The following is a 20,006-nucleotide window of genomic DNA, read 5'->3' on the forward strand; positions in this document are numbered from 1 at the left end:
GATGACTGGCTTGAAAAATCTGTAAAGGTCATTATATGACTTCTTCATGGGTAAGATGGCATTCCCATTCCTGAGACACAGAAAAGGAAAAGTGAAGATTCTGGGAGGAACACATCCCTAATAAAGACAGAAGACCTGTGTATCTGAGGTGTTTGATAGATTTCTCTTCTATCAGTATCTTTCAAAAACCCATACTCAACTCTGACCTGGGAGAGTTGAGCAGGTGGCAGGTGTAAGACCCAGAATTGCCTTAGGTGGGGAGGAGTCACACGAAGCCTGCCACATCCAAGATGTATAGATGGACTGCCAGAGGGATTCCCAGAAAGGGTCTTTTCGCAGGAAAAAAAAAAAAAAAGGACAATGGGAGCTGAAGTAGCAGGGAAGAGCCTTACTATGCTGGCTGGTAGATATTCTGGCCCCTCTACTTAAGAGGCACACAATAACTTCTTAAATATTTGATGATGATGATGATAGAAAAACGGTCTTAAAAATAAAATTAAGTGAAGTAGGACGAAATGGTGTGTCTTAGACCCCATTTCACATCTCTTAATCATGAGATAAATTGGATTTCACTGAACACAGCATCGTAATGACACTGGATTCATGGTATGGATCTCAAAAGCAGTATCCTAGTCACTTCTTTTTTGAACAATTTTGGTCATTTGGATCCTTCCCTTTAAGATGTTCTTTTCCATCCATTCTCTTGCCCGATGGTACTTACCTAACGACTAAGTGTCGAGTTGGGAGATGGTAATTAGATGTCACATCCTATTCTCCTGGTTTAATTTGACCTTTTCTTGATGAAGTGTTTTCTCCCCTCGGGTACTGGCATTTGAGGCCACCTAAGCAAGCTATTCTGGGATGTTCGCTGTAGCAGAACTTCTCATATAAAGGGCTTCAGTGTGAAAAGTCAGTCATTTCATTTTTTTAAGTTAACATTTCTGCTGATTAAACAGATTCTGCCCAACCTTTAGACAAAGGCATAGAGCGTAAGTGTATATTACATGACAAATGATAAGTGCTTCCAGAGAAGGTAAATATAATTTAGGTTCTAGATCACTCCCTTGTCTAACTTTTCATTACTTCACTGACAACGGTAGTGATCTTCTTGCTGATGAGATTTTTGCTCTTTCCTCGAGCAGAGATTTATACGGACTTGAGATATATATTTTGGAGGAACATTTGTTTTGTGGTAGGAAAAGTGAATTATCTCTCAAGTTTTCTCGTTGCATTTTTCATTGAAGATTCGTCCTCATTTCATTGTCCTCAGAGAATTGTGGATGCTGTGGTTTGTATTTTTTTCAAAGCGGATTTTGAAGTTGGCAGAACAATTATATTTTCATTTGTCTTTTATGCCTAAGAAATAATTGACTATGCTTGTGGGATATCCGTATTTTACACTGACTAATTTGATTATTGAGGATGCTCGGTTTTTTGGCATATGGGTTTTTTTGTTGTTGTCGTCGTCTTGCTTTTGTTTTGTTTTGAGAGAAGGAGGTCAGCAGGGCACGAAAAGCCACTTCTCTGAGATTATTAGAATTTAGAGCAGGGGCATCTGTGTGGCTCAGTCGGTTAAGCATCTGCCTTTGGCTCAGGTCATGATCCCAGGGTGTTGGGATCGATCCCCACATCAGGCTCCCTGCTCAGAGGGAGGCCTGCTTCTCCTTCTCCCACTCCCCCTGCTTGTGTTCTCTCTCTCTCTGTCTCTCTCTCTCTCTCTCCCAAATAAATAAATAAAATCTTAAAAGAAAAAAAAAAAGAATTTAGAGTAAACAGTTTCTTTCAGAAAGATCTGTACATATCCCTTTCTAGAAATTACAATCTGTAGGCTCGCAGGAGAAAGAGGTCCAAGCAGGAAAAAGAGGCAGATTAATTTCTGAGGAAGAATATGTGTTTGGATGCCTCTCAAATTTATGATTTAGGGTAATTTGGTACCACCATAATCACAATGTTACCATGTATTTTTCTACACAGTAATACCCATTTTAGCTCAGCCAGATTTCCAGATGTTTGCTGATTCTGCAGCATCTAGAGTCACTCATTCCTAAATACTTAGTGAGACCTGGGGAGGAGCAAGACACTTGGGCTATGGGCAAGGGACACTTCTGTATTAAATCTTAGTTGGTCCTAGTTCAGATCTTGTAAGGAGAGTTAGGCACAGCTCACAGGGCGTTCATTACATCATTCAAATATCCAGTATACATTTGCGATTCCTGAATAAGTGAACTCAAAATAAACTTACTGTGATGCAACCTCTCTGTACAGCAATTACATCCCTTTCATGGTTGTGGTACCTTCTATCTTGATAGTACCTTTGCACATATGAGGAGCTCAATAAATATTTGTTGATGGCAGACTGGGTGTAGGTAGACACTGGCCTGAACTTGACTGTCCCATCATGGGGCTCCTTATCATTTTCTTCTTATGAACTCTCAGTAGATACCAATGAAATGGGTCCAAACTCCCCCCAAATCTATGTTTACAGCTTTGGCCAGACTGACTCTTACTCTTTAAGTGTGTAAGCACAAAACAGTTAAACAGTAGAATCTGGGGAGACAGGAAGCGGATGATGTTAACCGTAGCTGCCGCTACAGAAGGGGGATGGGCGTGTTGGCCTTTACTGTGCAAGATAGCAAACAGCCAGAGAGAAGAAGGAAGGGTATGGACTTGGATCAAGTGTGAACTCTTGTTCACCAGCTGCTTGCATGAACCAGACTGGGATCTCATAGCGGTCCTGCGCCATCGACATTTCAAGGTAGGAAGGATGGGTCCCAGAAGTAGTTCAGTAACTTGCCCAAAGTCTCACAACTCACCTTTGGTTGATTCTGGACTATGGCTCAGACCAGTGTGCTTGGAAGCCCAGGCCTTTCCCATTCTGCTCAGCTTTGTCAATCCCACCATCTGGAGAGGGGACACCTGCGTGGCAAGCTGCTCATTTGAGGAAGACTCTCTCCATTTTAAGTCTAAGACACAGGTCATTGAGGTAATGAAGCATGTGCTGGCTTTTTTTTTTTTTTCTTTTTTAAGAAATGAGGAAACAGTGATTTCAGAAGCATGGCCAAGTCCCAGGGAATCCAGGCAAAGCAGAGGAATCGGGTTTCAGGAAACTTAGGAAGAATATCAGAATTAGGCTCAAGGAGACTGGGAGGAGAAAGTCCTGCAGAGGCCAAGACCATCTTGGAGCTCAGGCAGTAGAATTCCAGGGTCTTCTGGAAGGCTCCCACCATGAACGTGACCCATACAATTCTCTGCAGGTTTTCTTCCTCGAGCTTCTCTGCTTCTCTTTCACTGTCAACTGGTTCCCCCCAACCCCCACCTTGTACTCACCATCCTTTTTTACAGTAGCTGTGGGCCCACTGATTCTGCCTCCTCTCAACCACAGTGTGCTCCTGGCTCCTCATGGCCCCATTTCTACTTCAAGTCTCCTTCTGCTGCACATTCTGTACAACCTCTCACTGCAAACCGCCCCGTTCTCTCCACGGTTCTCAATTCTAACTCCCAAGAGATATTAGATCTACGGCTGGACCCAGTGCCACCCTGTTTGGAAAGGCCGTTCCTGTCAGAATATCTCGTGGGTTGTTACCAACCTATCGATTTTGACTGTCCCTGTGTTAGGGATCCGGCTGGGTAGAGTCACCTCAGGAGAGCTCAGGAACACCTTGCTCCTTCAGAAGTGCCAACGGACCTATGGGCTGGGGACTGAAACTTTGGCAGTGACAGAGAAGAGTCAAAACTCATCTCCCATCAATAACAGGTCAGCCGTGGAAGGGGGAGACCCTGAAAATGCAGTGACATAAGATGGTAGCCGAGCAGGACTACCTGGGGGGCTGGAGGAGGCACTAAAAGAGAAGAAAAGACATCCAGCTGGGAGCTGAAAGTTCCTGGAAAATGAGCTGCAGACCAGGAGTCATCAGTAAGACATCCACAGGGAACAGCCGGCTTCTCACAAAGGAACCACCAGGGACCTGTAGGAACACTTCTCTTCCTTCTGCTTGCGAATTTCAGCAAAATGTGTACAATCTCACTGACAGCAGAGATCCTCTTAGTTGCTTGACATGGAATCTGAGAATATGACATTCCTTGTGTATTTGCCTCTCTTAAACTTATTTTTTGAAATTGTTATTTTTTCAAATAATTGACATACAACATTGTGTTTATTTCAGGTATCAACCATGATTTGGTATTTATATATATTACAAAATGATCTCTACAATAAGTCTAGTTAAAAATCCATTGCCATACATAGTTACAATTTTTTTCTCTTGTGCTGAGGATTTTTTAAATTAAATATGCAATACAGTATTATTAACTATAGTCACCAAACTACATTATCTCTCCATGACTTATTGATCTTATAACTGGAAGTTGGTGTGCCTCTTGATCCTTTTAACCCGGTTTGCCCAACACCCACCCTTCACCACTGGCAACCTCTAATCTGTACTCTGTTCCTATGAGCTGGGTTTATTGTTGTTGTTTTTAGATTCCATGTATAAGTGAGATCATACGGTGTTTTTTTTTGTCTGACTTATTTCACTTGCATAATGCCCTCAAGGTCCATTCATGTTGTCAAAAATGGCAAGATTTCTTTTTTTGTTTATAGCTGACTAGTATTCCACTGTATGTCCGTACCACAACTTGTTTATCCATTCATCCCTCTACGGACACTTAGGCTATCTCCATATCCTGCCTATTGTAAATGATATTACAGTGAGCATGGGTATGCATGTACCTTTTCAAGTTAGAGTTTTTGTTTTCCTGGGATATATACCCAGATGTGGAATTGCTGAATTATGTAGTAATTATGTTTTTCATTATTTGAGGAAACACCATACTGTTTTCCATAGTGGCTGCACCAGTCTGCCTTCCTACCAACAGTGCACAGGGTTCCCTTTTCTCCACATGCTCACCAACACTTATTTCGTTTATTTTTGATACTGGCCATTCCAACGGGTATGAGGCAATATCCCATTCTGGTTTAGATTTGATGAGTGATGTTGAGTATCTTTTCATGTGTCTGTTGGCCATCTGTTTTGTCTTCTTTAGAAAAACATCTATTCAGATTCTGTGTCTATTTTCAGCTGGATTGTTTTTGGTTTGGTTTTGGTTTTGGTTTCTGCAGCTGGTTGTGTGAGTTCTTTATGTATTTGGAATATTAACTACTTACCAGATATATGATTTGTTAAGTTTTTCTCCCATTCAGTAGGTTGCCTTTTCATTTTGTTGATTGCTTCCTTTGCTGTGCAGAAGCTTTTTTTTTTTTTTTTTAAGATTTTATTTATTTGTTTGACAGAGAAAGAGATAGGAAGAGAGGGAACACAAGCAGGGGGAGTGGGAGAGGGAGAAGCAGGCTCCCCGTTGAGCCAGGAGCCGGATGCGGGCTCAGTCCCAGGACCCTGGAGTCATGACCTGAGCTGAAAGCAGATGCTTAACAACTGAGCTACCCAGGCGTCCCTGTGCAGAAGCTTTTTAGTTTGATTTTTCTCTTTTGTTGCCCTTGCTTTTGGAGTCAGATCCAAAAAATCATCATCAACACTGAGGTCAAAGAGCTTTGTTTCTAGGTTTTCTTCTAGGAGTTTCATTGTTTTATGTCTTACATTCAAATCTTTAATACATTTTGAGTTAATTTTTATGTGTGGTGTAAAAAACAGTCTAGTTTCGTTCTTTTGCATGTGGTTGTTCGGTTTTCCCAACACCGTTTATATAATGGAGAGACTGTCCTTTTCCCACCATATATTCTTGGCTTCTTTGTCATAAATTAATTGACCATATATACATGGGTTTATTTCTGGGCACTGTTCTATTCATTGATCTATGTATCTGTTTTAAAGTCAATCTGATATTGTTTAGGTTATTATAGTTTTGTAATATAGTTTGAAATCAGAAAATATGAAACCTCTAGTTTTGTTCTTCTTTCTCAAGATTGCTTTGGCTATTTGGGGTCTTCTCTAGTTCCATGCCAATTTTAGGAATATTTGTTCTATTTCTGTGAAAAATGCCATTGGAATTTTGATAGGGATTATATGGAATCTGCAGATGGCTTTGGGTAATATAGACATTTTAACAATACTAATTCTTCCAATCCATGAGCATGGAATATCTTTCCATTTATTTGTGTCACCTCCAGTTTCTTTCATTAATGTCTTATGCTTTTCAGTTTATAAGTTTTTTTACTTTCTTCATAAGTTTTTTCCTAGTTATTTTATTCTTTTTGGTGCATTTGTAAACAGGATCTTTAAAAAAATTATTTCTCTGCTAGTTACTATTATGTATAAATACAACAGATTTTTGTGTATTGATTTTATATCCTGTAACTTACTGAATTCATTTATTAGTTCTAACAAGTTTTTGGTGGGGTCATTGGAAAGCTCTGTATCATTTGTAAAAGAGTTTATCTCTTCCTTTCCAATTTGGATGCTTTTAATTTCTTTTTCTTGCTTAATTATCTGGGAGAAATTATCTTATTATATGACTAACACAAATACACAAATGTATTCTCACTATGAAAAATTCAAACAGGGGTGCCTGGATGGCTCAGTCAGCTAAGCAATGGTCTTCAGCTCAGGTCATGATCTTAGGGTCCTGGGATCGAGCCCCACATGGGGCTTCCTGCTCATCAGGGAGCCTGCCTCTCCCTCTGCCTGCTGCTCCCCTTGCTTATGGACACACTCGGTCTCTTTCAAATAAATAAATAAAATCTTAAAAAAAGAAAAAGAAAAACAATTCAAACTGTACAGATAAAGCCAATGTCTGCCTTGGCTTAGTTTCCCAAATCCTGCTTCTTACCCAGAGGGCATTCTGGGTAGCCTTCCTGATCTGTTTTCATGCATATGAAGAGTTCCATTTGATTGTTGAAAGCCCTCTGCAGCACTTTGCAATCTAGAACCACCTAAACCAAACCAAACCAAAGGAGATAGGTGAGATTTCTCACACCTCAGAAATACCTGCATCCAATTTCCACACACAGGTACTGAAGGCCATGGAAGGCTAAAGAATTGAGCAGATAATTCAAAGTCAAAAATATTATTTGGCTAACGTATATAGAGGCGCCTGGCTGAAGTCGCCCCTTATTCTAGAAGCATTAGACAATCTATGGCTTGGCTCCTGCCTGGTCTGGTGCTGTGAACTGATAAACAGTAGCTGAACTGAGCCACTATAGTGGCCAAGGTTAACTGATGAAAATGAAAGTTCCTTCATCATAAACAACTACAAAAAGTCACACCAGACAATAACAGGAAAGTGAGGACCTAAACAAAGAAATGAAATTTTTATTTGATAGCCCCCCCGTCCCCCCAGTGATTATTGTTATTTCCTTTCTAGCCACATCATCTATACTCTTCATGGGAAAGTTGAAGCTGGAATTTAATCCTGCATGGAATCCTCACTGATTTATAATTTAAAATTTTATGAATTTAGGAAAATTATCAAAGAAAATTCTGAATTTCAAAACTCCTTTTTCAAAAGTGGAGTTTAATTACAAAGTGTTTGTAGCTGCTGAAACAGTCCAATTAGGACCATTCAGCTTTTTAAATGATTGGCAATCAGGACATCAATTAGCAGTATTTAGAGATGAACATCTGCTAACACCTATTTGCTTAATCCAAAACCATTCAAGAACCGAGGCACTTGGCTTGTAAACCACAGGAAGGCAAGGATTTTATGTTTCTATTCCAACATCCTTCCCCTGCCTCCCCGACAGTATACACATACACATACGGGGCACTTACCATACCCCACACACGAGCTTGCAGTAAATGCATATTGACTGTCAAAAACATAACATTGACAAGGCCCTGGAGATACAGGAATGAACAAGGCAGACAAAATACTCGCTTTCCTAGTACTAATATTGGAGTGGCCCGCGGCGACAGAAAATAACCTTAAAATTAAAATCATTTCAGAGAGCGATCAAGGAATGAAGAGAAAAAACCAAGGCAAAGGGAGAGGATGATTTGAACCGGGTATATTTTAGTTGGGGTGGCCTGGGAGGTCCTCTTTTAGCAGCCCATTTAGGTTGAGATATGGATGATTGGAAAGAACCAGTCAGGCTAAGTAAGATCTATAGTACAATTGGAGAAAACAAACAAATCCACAAGAAGCAACGAGCAAATCACAAAGAGCTACAATGTATGGGTGATGGCCTTGAGGGCTTTAACCAGCTGGTAGGTAAAAGCTCTATCTGGGTTAGTGGAGGGAAAACTTGTCCTTGATCCTCTTAGGGTCCCTGACTGGATCTGAAAATCAAACTGACAAAGACAGGTAAACAGAAGAAATGCACGTGAATTTATTTAGTGTAAGTTTTCTACAACGCTGAAGCCTTCATAAGGACATGAAGACCTGAAGAAGCAGTTAGACCTGTGCGTTTTTATGCCAGGTTTGATGGAGAGTGGATAGTCATGGGGGAATATGACAGGACGAGGAGTATCTGGTAAGAGGAGTAAACTGGGGAAACCTAGCAAGTCCTGTTTGTTAGGATTCTTCTTGGTGTCCCTTTGTCTTTAGAGATAGCATGCTTCTTTCCCCCAGGGACTGGGTGTAACAAAGGCACGTCTCACATGAGGACTTTATGACTTATTTCGGGGAAGAAGGCTGAGATGGGAAGGAGGTCACACTGACCTTCCTGCTTCTGCCATGTTCTCAAATTCCTTCAGCTTAAAATATCCAGTAGGCTAAGGTGCCATATTTTGAGGTAGGAGCCCTGAACGCCATCAGTGGTCTTGGTATGTCTGTATCTGATCTGGGTAGGATTTAGGGTGAAAAAAGAAGGAAAAGCAGAGGACTTCACAGAAAAGGACAGAGGTGAGGCAATGCAGGGGAGAGAGGCATGACACGTAAGGAATCACTCCATGTTGGGGTCATGCAAGGGCTTGGCCAGTATCTGAGAGTGGCCTCCTTAAACTGTGTGTACTTCTTGTCTTTCCTGCCTCCTCCTCAACCCAGGGCTAAGGAGACCCTCCTGGCTGAGAAGGAAAACTGCAGGCCTGGTGCCATCTCTGGTGTTGCTCTGAGAGGGCTTGGCACCACTAGCTAAGTCTTGGCGTTCTTCTGTATTGAAGGAAAACAATTTCAGGGAATCTCGGCATCAGACAAGGCCACTCTGTGATCATGATGGATCAAGATAAAAACAAGACCACTTCATAATCATGTCTGAACACAGACAAGACTTGAATCTTGTCCAAGTCATTCTACCAAACATCTCTCCCAGCTAATATGGCAGATGGCTGCTTCTTTATCAATTACACCCCTAGTCTCCCTGCAATCTGCCCTCCCCCTACCTAACATTTATAATGATACCAACCAGAGAATGAGCCAGCCTCCTGAATAGCACCCGATCTAGAGCAAGCCCTACTCCCTTGAACAATCCCCCAAACCAGCAAGCACAAGCCTACATCCTGTAGGTCTTTTCTAACACTCCCACACTCAAACATCCACTGGTTATGCTGGGGTGTTCTTGGTGGTCTTTGCTGGAAGGCAGTGACATAAGGGAGAAGGTGTCCCACTGGGGTGTGAAGGGGAGCAATGTTAGGTGGTGGTAGGACCTGGTCAGTTCATGAGATTGAGGATGTAGGAGGGCTCAGTCTTAGAACCGAGAGGCCATGGGATGGGAAACTTACTGTTGGCCCTTTAGGAACTGAGACTGGTCCAAATGGAAATTGTGGTACTGGAAAGTTGATGTGGCCACGTACACAGTTCATATGAGTGTCAGGTGGGTGGCCTGGGCTAAGGGGCTATTTTTCACAGATAGGAAAACTGAGGTAGCAGCTAACTGACTTCTCAAAATTTGCATATGGACTGAAACAGGGCTTCTGAGTCTCTTGCTTTTAATGTCAGCACTAGCTCCACCTGGCCCCATCCCACTCCTACCCTAACCACATGTAATATTACTAAAAAATGAAACTATTTCTTGGCTTTTCAAAAAGGTCATTTAATATGGAAATGCCTATGAGAAATTTAATAAATAAAACAGTTCACACTGTACCTGTGAACTTAATTGTATCATTCATTAAGCCCACAGAGAAGGGAGCATCTCAGCTAACTGCTTGGTGTTGGTCTTGTCTTCCCAGAAACACAAACTTCTCTGTCTCTTGCAATTCTCCAGAGCTCATAGCCATGATGTGGCTCCACTGACAAAGCTCCAGGGCTTCATTTGAACCCTCACGCTGCCTTTCAGTCAGTGCCCTCCTCCAGAGGCCATGTTGACACCCTGAGAGGTCTAAAAGAAGGCGAAGGCTAAGAAAACCTGACACCTGGTAGAAATGCATTCCAACGAATGCAATTGCTCCATAGTGGACTTTTCAGCTGGCGTTTCCACAAAGAGGCCTGATTTCAAAGTAAGACAGATGTTGCAGGAAAATTAGGTAACAGAGAAAGTCTTCTCAGTCTTGGAAAGGATAAGACATGGGCTTATGTCTCAGGCTCTGAGGAAGAAACTTCTCACTTTCTTTCCCTGTAAGTTTGTGTGGTGCCATTTCTCCCACCTGCCTTGGGTTATTTTCATGGGCATCTCCTTGACCTTGTCAGATCCCAGAGGACAGGATGTGCCACCGATATGCCTCTGTGTTCTCCACAACGAGTCTGGTGCCTGTCCCCAAGAAGGTTCTCCATCGTTGAGTGACATTGTATTTGAAATTCTCTGAAGATCTCAAAAATAGTTGGCGCTCTCTGATGGGAGTTTTGCTAGTTGGAAAAGTGATGCAGGATAACTTCTCAGCAGGGTTTGAATTTTGAGTGCCAGGGAAAGAACAGCCTGATTGGAAGAGGGGCACATTTCACTAGGATACACTGTTATCTTTGTTTTACATTTAAATGAAACATTTAGGGCTACATAAAATTTGGATGACACATTAAGGGCAATTTCCTCAGCATGATTCAAGTTGCTGATTAGAGATCTGAGGCCTCCTGGAGTATGCTGTTTGTGCTGCTGATTGGTTAAGAGCTGTTTCCCAGTGTGGGGTGGGCTCATTTTCCCTTGGAGAACTGAAGAGCAGGGCCTTTCAGGCACAGCCAAAGAGAGCTCTCTCTTCAAAAAGTCTGGTCCCCTGAGCTGAAGCTCTTGAGCTCTCTTCCTAACTACACAGGAAGCAAAGAAATGTCAGTTGCACTGTGGGGTGAAGAATTAACCACCCTCTGAAAAGGTCTGACCTTTGTTCCTGGCTGCTAGTAGGTATTCTCTGGTATTATTCTATTGGGGGCAGTGGAGGGTCTAACAATGTGATTTAGATGGGGGGAAGGGGTTGGCCACCCCGGAAAGACCAACATGACTTGGGGTCAAGGCTTTGGGTCTCCCAGTATCAGTGGCCTGGAGACTGAGGTCAACAACATGTTATCAGTCCATCTTGCCTGTGTAATGGAGCCCCAAGAAAAACTGAACACTGAGGATGAGGTGAGCTTCCCTGGTTGGCAAGACCCTGTGTGAATTGTCACATGTTAATGTCATACAACACATCTCACCTCCCTGGGTGAAAGCCCACAGAAGCTCTGTATTTGGAACCCTCCTGGACTCTGCTCTGTGTGTCTTTTCCTTAGGCTGACTTTATCTCTGTCTTTCCTCTCTCTGTAATAAAGAGTACCTGTGGATAAACCAGCTTTCAGTGAGTCCGGTGAGTCTTTCTAGAAAATGCCAAATCAGACGGTGGTTTGGGGTGCCCTTGAACTTACAGTTGGTGTCAGAAGTGAGGACAATCTTGGGCACTGTGCCCTCTACCTTTACAACCGGCACTAAAGCTCTCACGTATACCCTCTCAGGAAAACTAGACCCCAGGCCCTGGGAATAAGGAATTAGTTTACTCTCAGGGAAGAATCTACCCTGGGATTGGGAGTAGCCCAGTTTAGAGTTGCTGGTGGTGGAGGATAAGGGACAATGTGCTCCATATCCCCCCGCAAACCTGACAAGAATCTATCAACAGTAGGTTTACCAGCTAACTAGAAACATTAAGGAAACCTGCTTAAATAGATTTTAAGGCACCTGTGCATATGGAAAGCACAGGGTAGAAGAAAGAGCAGTTAACTTGGAAACAGCAGACCAAGTCTCTAGCTCAGGTCTAAACTCAGCTGAGTAGGAGAAAAACATGCACATTTTACTTACTATTTTTAAGGGCCCATGGGAGTCTCAAGGAAAATGAATATCCAAAGAAGCATTTAGAACTGAGAAATTACATACTTTTTAAGCAAAGAAAACAATGTATTTGTGGAGAAGTGACAAGACAGAGAGATATGGGCAGTTAACAATGGGAAAATGACTAGGGAATATATAGGGAAAATGAAGGAAGATGAGGGTCCCCTTAGAAAGTTTGCTCATACAGATCCATTTTGATGATGACTTCTAGTCTCCGGTGATGAGAATGTTCCTCTCTAATTCAAAGAGATACATCCACCCCTGTCTTTATAGACACGTTATTTATAATAGCCAAACTATGGAAGTGGCCCAAGGGTCTATCAACAGAAGAATGAATAAGGAAGAGGTGGTATATCTATACAATGGAATATTACTGAGGCACAGAAAAGAATGAAATCTTGCCATTTGCAATAATGTGGATGGAACTAGAGTATGTTATGCGAAGCAGTCAGTCGGTTAGACAAATACTATGGGATCTCACTCATATATGGAATTTAAGAAACAAAACAAATGAGGAAAGAAAAAGAGAGGGAGAGAGAAAGAAACAGAGAGAGAGATAAGCCAAGACACAGACTCTGAACTATAGAGAACAAACTGTTGGTTACCAGCGGGGAGGCTGGGGTTGGGAGGGGATGGGTGAAAGAGGGGAGGGATCAAGGAGGCACGGGGATGAGCACCCGATGATGTGCGGAAGCGCTGAACCAGCGTGTCACACTTCTGAAACTAATAACACTGTGTTAGCTCTACGGGGATTCATTGAACTTAAATAAAAATAAATAAATAAATAAGCAAGCAAACATCTCATTAGACGTGTCGGAAACTGAACTAATCTTTTCCATCCCTCCTCTATTCCTACTTTTCCTCATGTCAGTGGAGAACAGTTCCACTCTTCCACTGGGAATCCTGCCTCCCCCTGTTACACTGGGGTCCGACCACCGTCTCATCCCACCGGGATTATCGTTAATAGCCGTTTCACAGGTCACTATGCCTCCACCTTTGCGTCCTACAGTCTATTTTCAAGCAAAGCAGCCGGAATAATCCTGTCAAAACCCAACTAGACCACGAACCTTCCTATGGGTCCTATCTTATTCAGAGCGGATGGCAGAGTCCTTCTAATGCTGCACAAGATCCCCCTTCCATCTCTGACTGCTGTCCCACTTGTTCCCTCTACTCTGGCCATCATGGACTCCTTGCTCTTCCTTCAACATTGCAGCAACCTCCTGGCCTTAGAGCCCCTGCACTCGCTGTTTCCTCCATCTGGAATGTTCTTCCTCCAAATACCTACATGGTTTACTCATTCCCTTCTGTTAAGCATCTTCTTCAAATGCCATCTCTTCAAATGAGCTCTACTCTGATTGCCTTGTTTATCATTGCCAGAAGTCCCAGCCTCCCAGCCCCTGCCCCAGCATGGCTGACCTTTATCACCTGTTCTAATTTTCCCCCATGGCCCTTACTACCTTCTTATATATCGTACAAAATACTTACTAATTTTTCTTGTTGTTTCCTTCCTCCATAGTCAAGCTCCACAAGAGCAGGAAATGATGTCTGCTTTGTTTTCTGATATACACCTAGAAGAGTGTTTCACATATTAGATGCTCCATATTTATTCAGTAAATGAATGAGATTAATTGGGTGAATAAGAAATAGATGAGGAACATCTTTCATAGAAAAGATGAACAGGAATCACCAAGAAAGGAATTTTACTTTTTTACTACCTATGCATTTAAAAGTTAATCATGTGTAACAAAACTCAAAGATAGTCTACTACACATATACTTTAGAAAACCCCCAGGCGTCTCCTCAAGTAAGAATTTTTTAAATTTTAGTGTAAACCAGTGCTCATAATAAAAATTCAAAATTTAAGTCTTAAGTCACTTTTTCCAATTCTGGGAAAAAATACTTGAGGTTATTATATGCACTTTTGCTGAAGCCTATGTATATGGCTTTATGTTTTCTCCATAGTACTGATACAAGTATGGATTTCGTTATGGGACTTTTACTCATTTTTAATTTCTATCCATGCTTGTTTTTCAAAATTCCTACTATCCCTTTGTTCCAAATTTTTATTTTCAGCACTATTTTAAGCAGGTGAAGCCTAAAAAATTAGGAAAGACATTTTGAACCATCACTGGGACTCAAGTTTTTTTTTTTTTTTAATGCACATGGAATTATCTTAATGATATTAAATGGCTTTGCTATAAATAATCCTCTAAGGATATTATATAAAAAGCTTTTAGATAATAAAGGCCAATTTTTAACATTGTTTTTTAATCTGAAGGGTTTGGATTGAAGCTGAGAACAGTATAAGAAGACTGCTGGCTAATGTCGCTCTGCTCTGCCCAGTGCAGGGGGTGGAGGAGAGGAAGGGGAGAGGGAGGCTGCCCACATCCCTAGGAGCTGTTGTACCTTCCCCTTCCCTATACTGTGCAGCCAAGAAAACCAAAAACTGTGACTAAGTTAAATAAGTTCCAGGCCAAGTGGTTAAAACCATGCTTTTGGTGTGATTGCCATAAAAGCTCCAGAGGGCAATTGTTTATTTCAAATATTTATTAACTGTTAGTGTTCATATTAAAAGCATAGGGAGTTATGAGGAGTAAGGTACCAAATTATTCTGTTCTAAAGAAGCTAACATTTAAAATTTCTGAAAATATTCATTTCGTCTATGACATTTTACTGGGAAATATATGCAAATGTAGAAAGTACATAAAACAAATATACAACTCAACAAGTTGTTGTGATGTGAACACCATGAAACCACCATTAGATCAAGAAATAGACTGTTGCCAGGATACAGAAGACACCTGTGAGTCCCGTCTCAGTTACACCTGCCTCTCTTCTTCCCTTCCAGGGGTTACCACCAGCCTCGCTTGAAGAATAATTCTTTGCTTTGCTTTAGAGTTTCACACCAAAGTACACACCCATAAAAATTACATTTGTCTTATTAGTGATCTTAGAAAAACTTTCAGTCCTCCTCATTCAGTATGATGTTAGCCGTGGGTTTTTACAGACACTCGTTATCAGCTTGGGGCAGTTTCCTTCTAGTCCTGTTTTGCTAAAAAGATGTTGAGATTTGTCAAATGTTGTATCTATGTCAATTGATATGACCATGTGTTTTTCACCTGGATCATAAGTTATGTCCAAAGTCACAGGGGAGGTGGGAAGTAGGAGGAAAAATTATTTTTTCTTTTCTTTTTTTTTTTAAGATTATTTATTTATTTATTTATTTGACAGAGAGAGAGAGAGAGAGATCACAAGTAGGCAGAGAGGCAGGCAGAGTGAGAGGAGGGAAGCAGGCTTGCCGCTGAGCAGAGAGCCCGATGTGGGGCTCGATCCCAAGACCCTGGGATCATGACCTGAGCCAAAGGCAGAGGCTTTAACCACTGAGCCACCAGGAGCCCCGAAAAATGATTTTTTAAAACATTGACAACATGTTCGAAGTGTTAGTTCTTTGCCACCACAAACTATTCCTCTGCCATCAACCCAAAACCATCACAGAATCAATGAATGCAAAATGATCAGTCAATATCGTCCAAGTTGCCTTCCCTTAAGGACCTCAAACAATTCCAAGTCCACAAAAAGCCACAGTGCCTTCTCTGTACATCCCAAGACCAGGAAGTGAGATAACAACTAGATCCTCATTTTCTGATGCCACATCATTCGTTCTATTTAGTTCACCGTGAGGACATTAGCTTATTTAGAATTTTCCATTTGACATGCTCTCTTTTGGGGGAGGAGTTGTTCTAAGGGGTTGTAAATATAACAAGCCTGAGATTTTTATGTTTAAATTGGGCACAATGATTTCCACCTTATAGCCTAAATTTCCCTTCTTTTCTTCTGTTTGACATACACAGGCTATTTATACATGAACCCAGCTCCCATCTGAAACCCATGACTCAGACTTATGAATGGTGCTTGGGTATCTTGTGTGCTGTGTTTAAAACACAGTGACTGCCTGAAAAAGAAATATATATGCTGAACTGTGTTGATTGATTTTGAATATTGAACCAGCTTTGTATTCCTGAGATAAATCCCAATTAGCCATAGTATGTTTGTTATTCATTTAAAATAACGCTGGATTTAACTTGTTAACATTGTTTTGAGGATTTTCTATGTTTGTAAGGCATACTGGTCTGTTTTCTTTGGTAGCCTTATCATTGTCTGATTTTGGTTTCAGTGTGATACGGACCTCAAAAAATGAATTAAGAAGTATTTTCTCCTTTTTTACTGGCTAAAAAAGATTATGGAGAATGGTGTTACTTCTTCATTAAGTGTTTGGTCAGATTCTCCAGTGAAAACATCAAGGTCTGGAAACTTTTTTTTCCAGAGCTTCTGAAACGGTAAATTCAATTTCTTTAATAATTTTAAGATAATATATGTTTCTTCTTGACTGAGTTTTGGTAGTTTGTATTCTTCAAGAAATTAGTCTATTTTACTTCAGTGATTGAATATCTATAATAAAGTGTTCCCAGTATTCTCTTTTTGGACTTCTTGTGGAGAGAAAGATCACCTCTAACTCAATTCAACTAAGACACATTCACTATCTGCTATGTTGCTACCTTTAAAAAGCCACAGGCACTTTACTAATGATAGGAGTAGTTCATGGCCATGGAAATGATACATGCTGGCCTATGATTATCAGTTCACATTTTCATGTTGACAGGATTCTAAGACTTGGGAAGAAAGTCAGAATCCTCCCTCAGCCAGCTACATTCCATGTTAGTGAGTCTTACTACAGGAAAAGGCCTTTCTAAAAGTTGGGTTGGAGGAAGCTTGGAAATGAGAACTGGGAATGTTCTGGAAGCCACATCATCATCCTTGAATTCTGGATCAGAGAAGCTGAAAGTGTGACGGCCCTGAGGAACACAGAGCGGGGTCTCTGAGCAGCTCCCCTTTCCCATTTGTTTTTCAAAAAAGTTTATTTTTCTCCTCTTTTTGGCCAGAGAAAAAGGATGTTGGCAGGGTTCAGAACATACTCCAAAATATTGAATATTTTAAGCTGAAGAATTTGAGAAAAAACAGGTACAGGAAGGGCTCTCTGACGCACTCCCCCCTTTTCACCTGAAGCAGGTTATAGCAATAAGCAGAAACACTTGTAAGACGTCCGCTCCCTATACTTGGAGGAAAGGACCACCCTCCTCTCCAAAGATGGCAGGAATCCAAATGAACAGACTTTGCTATTTTCTCCCAGTTTACTGGCCTTACCTCATGCTCCTTTATCCTATTACTTTTTTTCATTACTTTCTCCTCTTCACTAAACCTAGTATTAAAAAATGTCCAGGCTTAACCTTTTCTTCAGGTCTTCATTTCCTTATGAAACCTCTTGTGTCACGGAAAATGTACATTAAACACATTTGTATAATTTTCTCCCATTTATCTGTCTCAGCCAGTTTAATCTTCAGGCATAGCCAGGGACCCTAAGAGGGTCAAGGAAAAGTTTTCCTTCCTGAAAGTACTTAAAAGGAATTTCAATTGTAGTTTTTGAAAAATTCTTTGGTGCCAGGCCATTTGGATTGGTGAGTTTCTATCTTACAAGCTCTTTATTAGCTCCTGAGGGCAATTCCCGTTTCTGTATTGTGCAATAATTCAAGTCCAGGTTAATGAACCAAAGTCAATGAGAAAATACGAAGAAAAAAGAATATTGTCCAAATGGCCCACTACATAAAATATTATATGTAGGCCTATGCCTGTGTCATCATAAATAATAGATACAATAACATAAAAGTATTTTTCAAGTTTTTATTTTAGGGGTTTGGTTTAAGTAATTTGAGAATTTTACTTACATGGTATGTATTCTTCATTTACTCATGGCTCCATATAATACAGCAAAATCTTTTTTGCTGTATTTCTATTGGTAATATAAAAAGAAATGTTTGCTTTTGAAATATTATTATCATTTAAATTTTATGATGTGTGCCTTTCTTAAATGATAATTCACATTTTCCCTAATTTTAACATATTATGAAATTGAAAACCAAATGTATTCTGAAAAGCTCTATATTGAATAAACTCATTTTTTAAAAAGTTCACATAAACTAAGCATTAAAACAGATACATGTATGTTAGATGAACCCTAGGAAACTAACAATGATTCTTAAAGTTGACAATTTCCCCTTATTCTTAAAATGCTTTTTCCCTCTGATAAATCTTTCTCAGTAATTTTCTCTCAGTTATAATACAAATAGCCAGCATTTATTGACTACCTGCCACGTGCCCAATACTGCACCCTAGCTGACATATATTTTCTCGTATAATCCTCACCACAGACCTACGGATTGCGCTCTCTCATTGTCTGGGCTTACCGAATGAGAAAACAGAAATTTAGAAATGTTCGGGAGCTTGCCTCGGGCCCCACAAGTCCCTGAAGCACAAGGATTCCAACCTAGGTCTAATGGAAGCCTAGAACGCTGGTAAACAACTGGGAGGCAGAAACAGATAGAATGTCTTTCAAGATCTCCTGGGATAGATTCTGACTCCTATATTTACTCCTTCCATCTCCACCCTTCCTGCTTGATTTACATAAGGGAGTATTTCTTCAGGCAAAGAACGTTTTCTTCTGTGAAAGAGAAGAAGAATGGAAAGACTACTCATGTTTTCCTTCAGGTTAGCTGATATTTTCCAATGACCTTTATCAGTAATTTCAACAAATGACGTCACAGTCGCCTGGTCTGCTATGTGGCTAACACTCCGATATGTCCATCTGATACAACCGTTCAGAGAACAATGTCTTCCTTTCTACTCTCTGAAGTGATTCCTGTTTTGCGTGGGTGCTGGTGTCATACACACACACACACACACACACACACACACGATGGTTATCTTTGGCATTGTCATTTTATAGACATACTGTGTTTTCCAGATGCTAATGTTAGATGTGGAAATAATGATCTCGAGCTTTTTTGCCCCCTCCCCCTTACAGCTGATCCCCGTAATTTTGCTTGTCAGCTTTGGAAATGAAGGTTATCTTATACTGTTTAGCTTGGTTAAATGCTATCATCGTGGGTGGTTATTTTCCTCCTGTCATGCTGATGACAGGAGTGCTTATCTGATAGCCTCACCAAGTCCTTCTGCGGAAGAGGAGACTATGGTGGGAAAGGCTCTGGAATCACCTGGACAGAGCTCAGCTCACCTAGTGTGGAGGAACGTGACAGAAACAGGTACTACACACCTCCAAAGTTCACGTGTTTGTCCCCCACCTCGGGACTTGCTGCTCCTCTCACCTAATCAGCTCTTGTATCCCCTTCCCTTCTTCTGCTTCGGCCACCTGGTTTCTTGCCATTCCTTGAACATACCAGCTGCATTCTGTCCTCAGAGTCTTTGTGCTTGTTGGAGTCCCCAAAGAGTGGCGTGGTTCATTCTCTCTCTTTCCTCAGGTCTCTGGCTCAAATGTCTCATCAGAGACATCGTCCCTGAAAGCCTGTATGTATAATAGCGGTCCTCATGACTCCCTATGTAGGGGAGAGGGGTGCAGAGTGTACCCTGGGCACAGACCAACAGTAAAACTGCCCTGCACTCACTACCTATAATCTCAGCAAAAATGAACCCAGACCCTTCATGTGGCAAAATACCTGACTATTTGATGTTCTTGTCCTTTCCATTACTGCAACAATAGGACCTCTTTTTTAGATCTACAGGCTCAATGATGAATGTTCTACTGCTCGTCCCTTCTTTTAAGAAGATGAAAGTGAGCTACCCTAGCATGACCCTGTGGGGGACTTGAATCTATATCTCATGTCAAGAAGACTCTGAAAGAGTTTCATGTATCCCTTTATAAAGATATGTTCCATTGGAGCGCTCTCCTATGGTGGCGAAGAGTGATGGAGGACCTGGCTTGAACCCTGTTGCTGGATTCGAATTCCAGTTCTGTCGCTGACTAGCTGTGTGGTTTGGGGCACAA

At 41.2% G+C, this 20,006-nt stretch overlaps 2 long non-coding RNA genes across 2 annotated transcripts in view; one reads left to right on the forward strand and one right to left on the reverse strand.

The window, feature by feature from the left end:
- The first annotated feature begins 2,397 nt into the window (after positions 1-2,397).
- Positions 2,398-6,717, forward strand: LOC309870501. Its single transcript, XR_014314633.1, has 2 exons — positions 2,398-2,755; positions 3,343-6,717. It is a non-coding gene; the product is annotated as an uncharacterized lncRNA (long non-coding RNA).
- A 1,540-nt stretch (positions 6,718-8,257) lies between these two features.
- Positions 8,258-20,006, reverse strand: part of LOC309870500 — a 29,857-nt gene continuing 18,108 nt past the window's right edge. Inside the window, exons 4-5 of the long non-coding RNA XR_014314632.1 lie at positions 13,598-13,680; positions 8,258-10,744 (exon numbers count right to left, since the gene is read on the reverse strand). This is a non-coding gene — a long non-coding RNA (uncharacterized lncRNA). The remainder of the gene's footprint in view (positions 10,745-13,597; positions 13,681-20,006) is intronic.

Source organism: Mustela nivalis (assembly GCF_964662115.1).
Source record: "Mustela nivalis genome assembly, chromosome: 7".
Classification (NCBI taxonomy): domain Eukaryota; kingdom Metazoa; phylum Chordata; class Mammalia; order Carnivora; family Mustelidae; genus Mustela; species Mustela nivalis.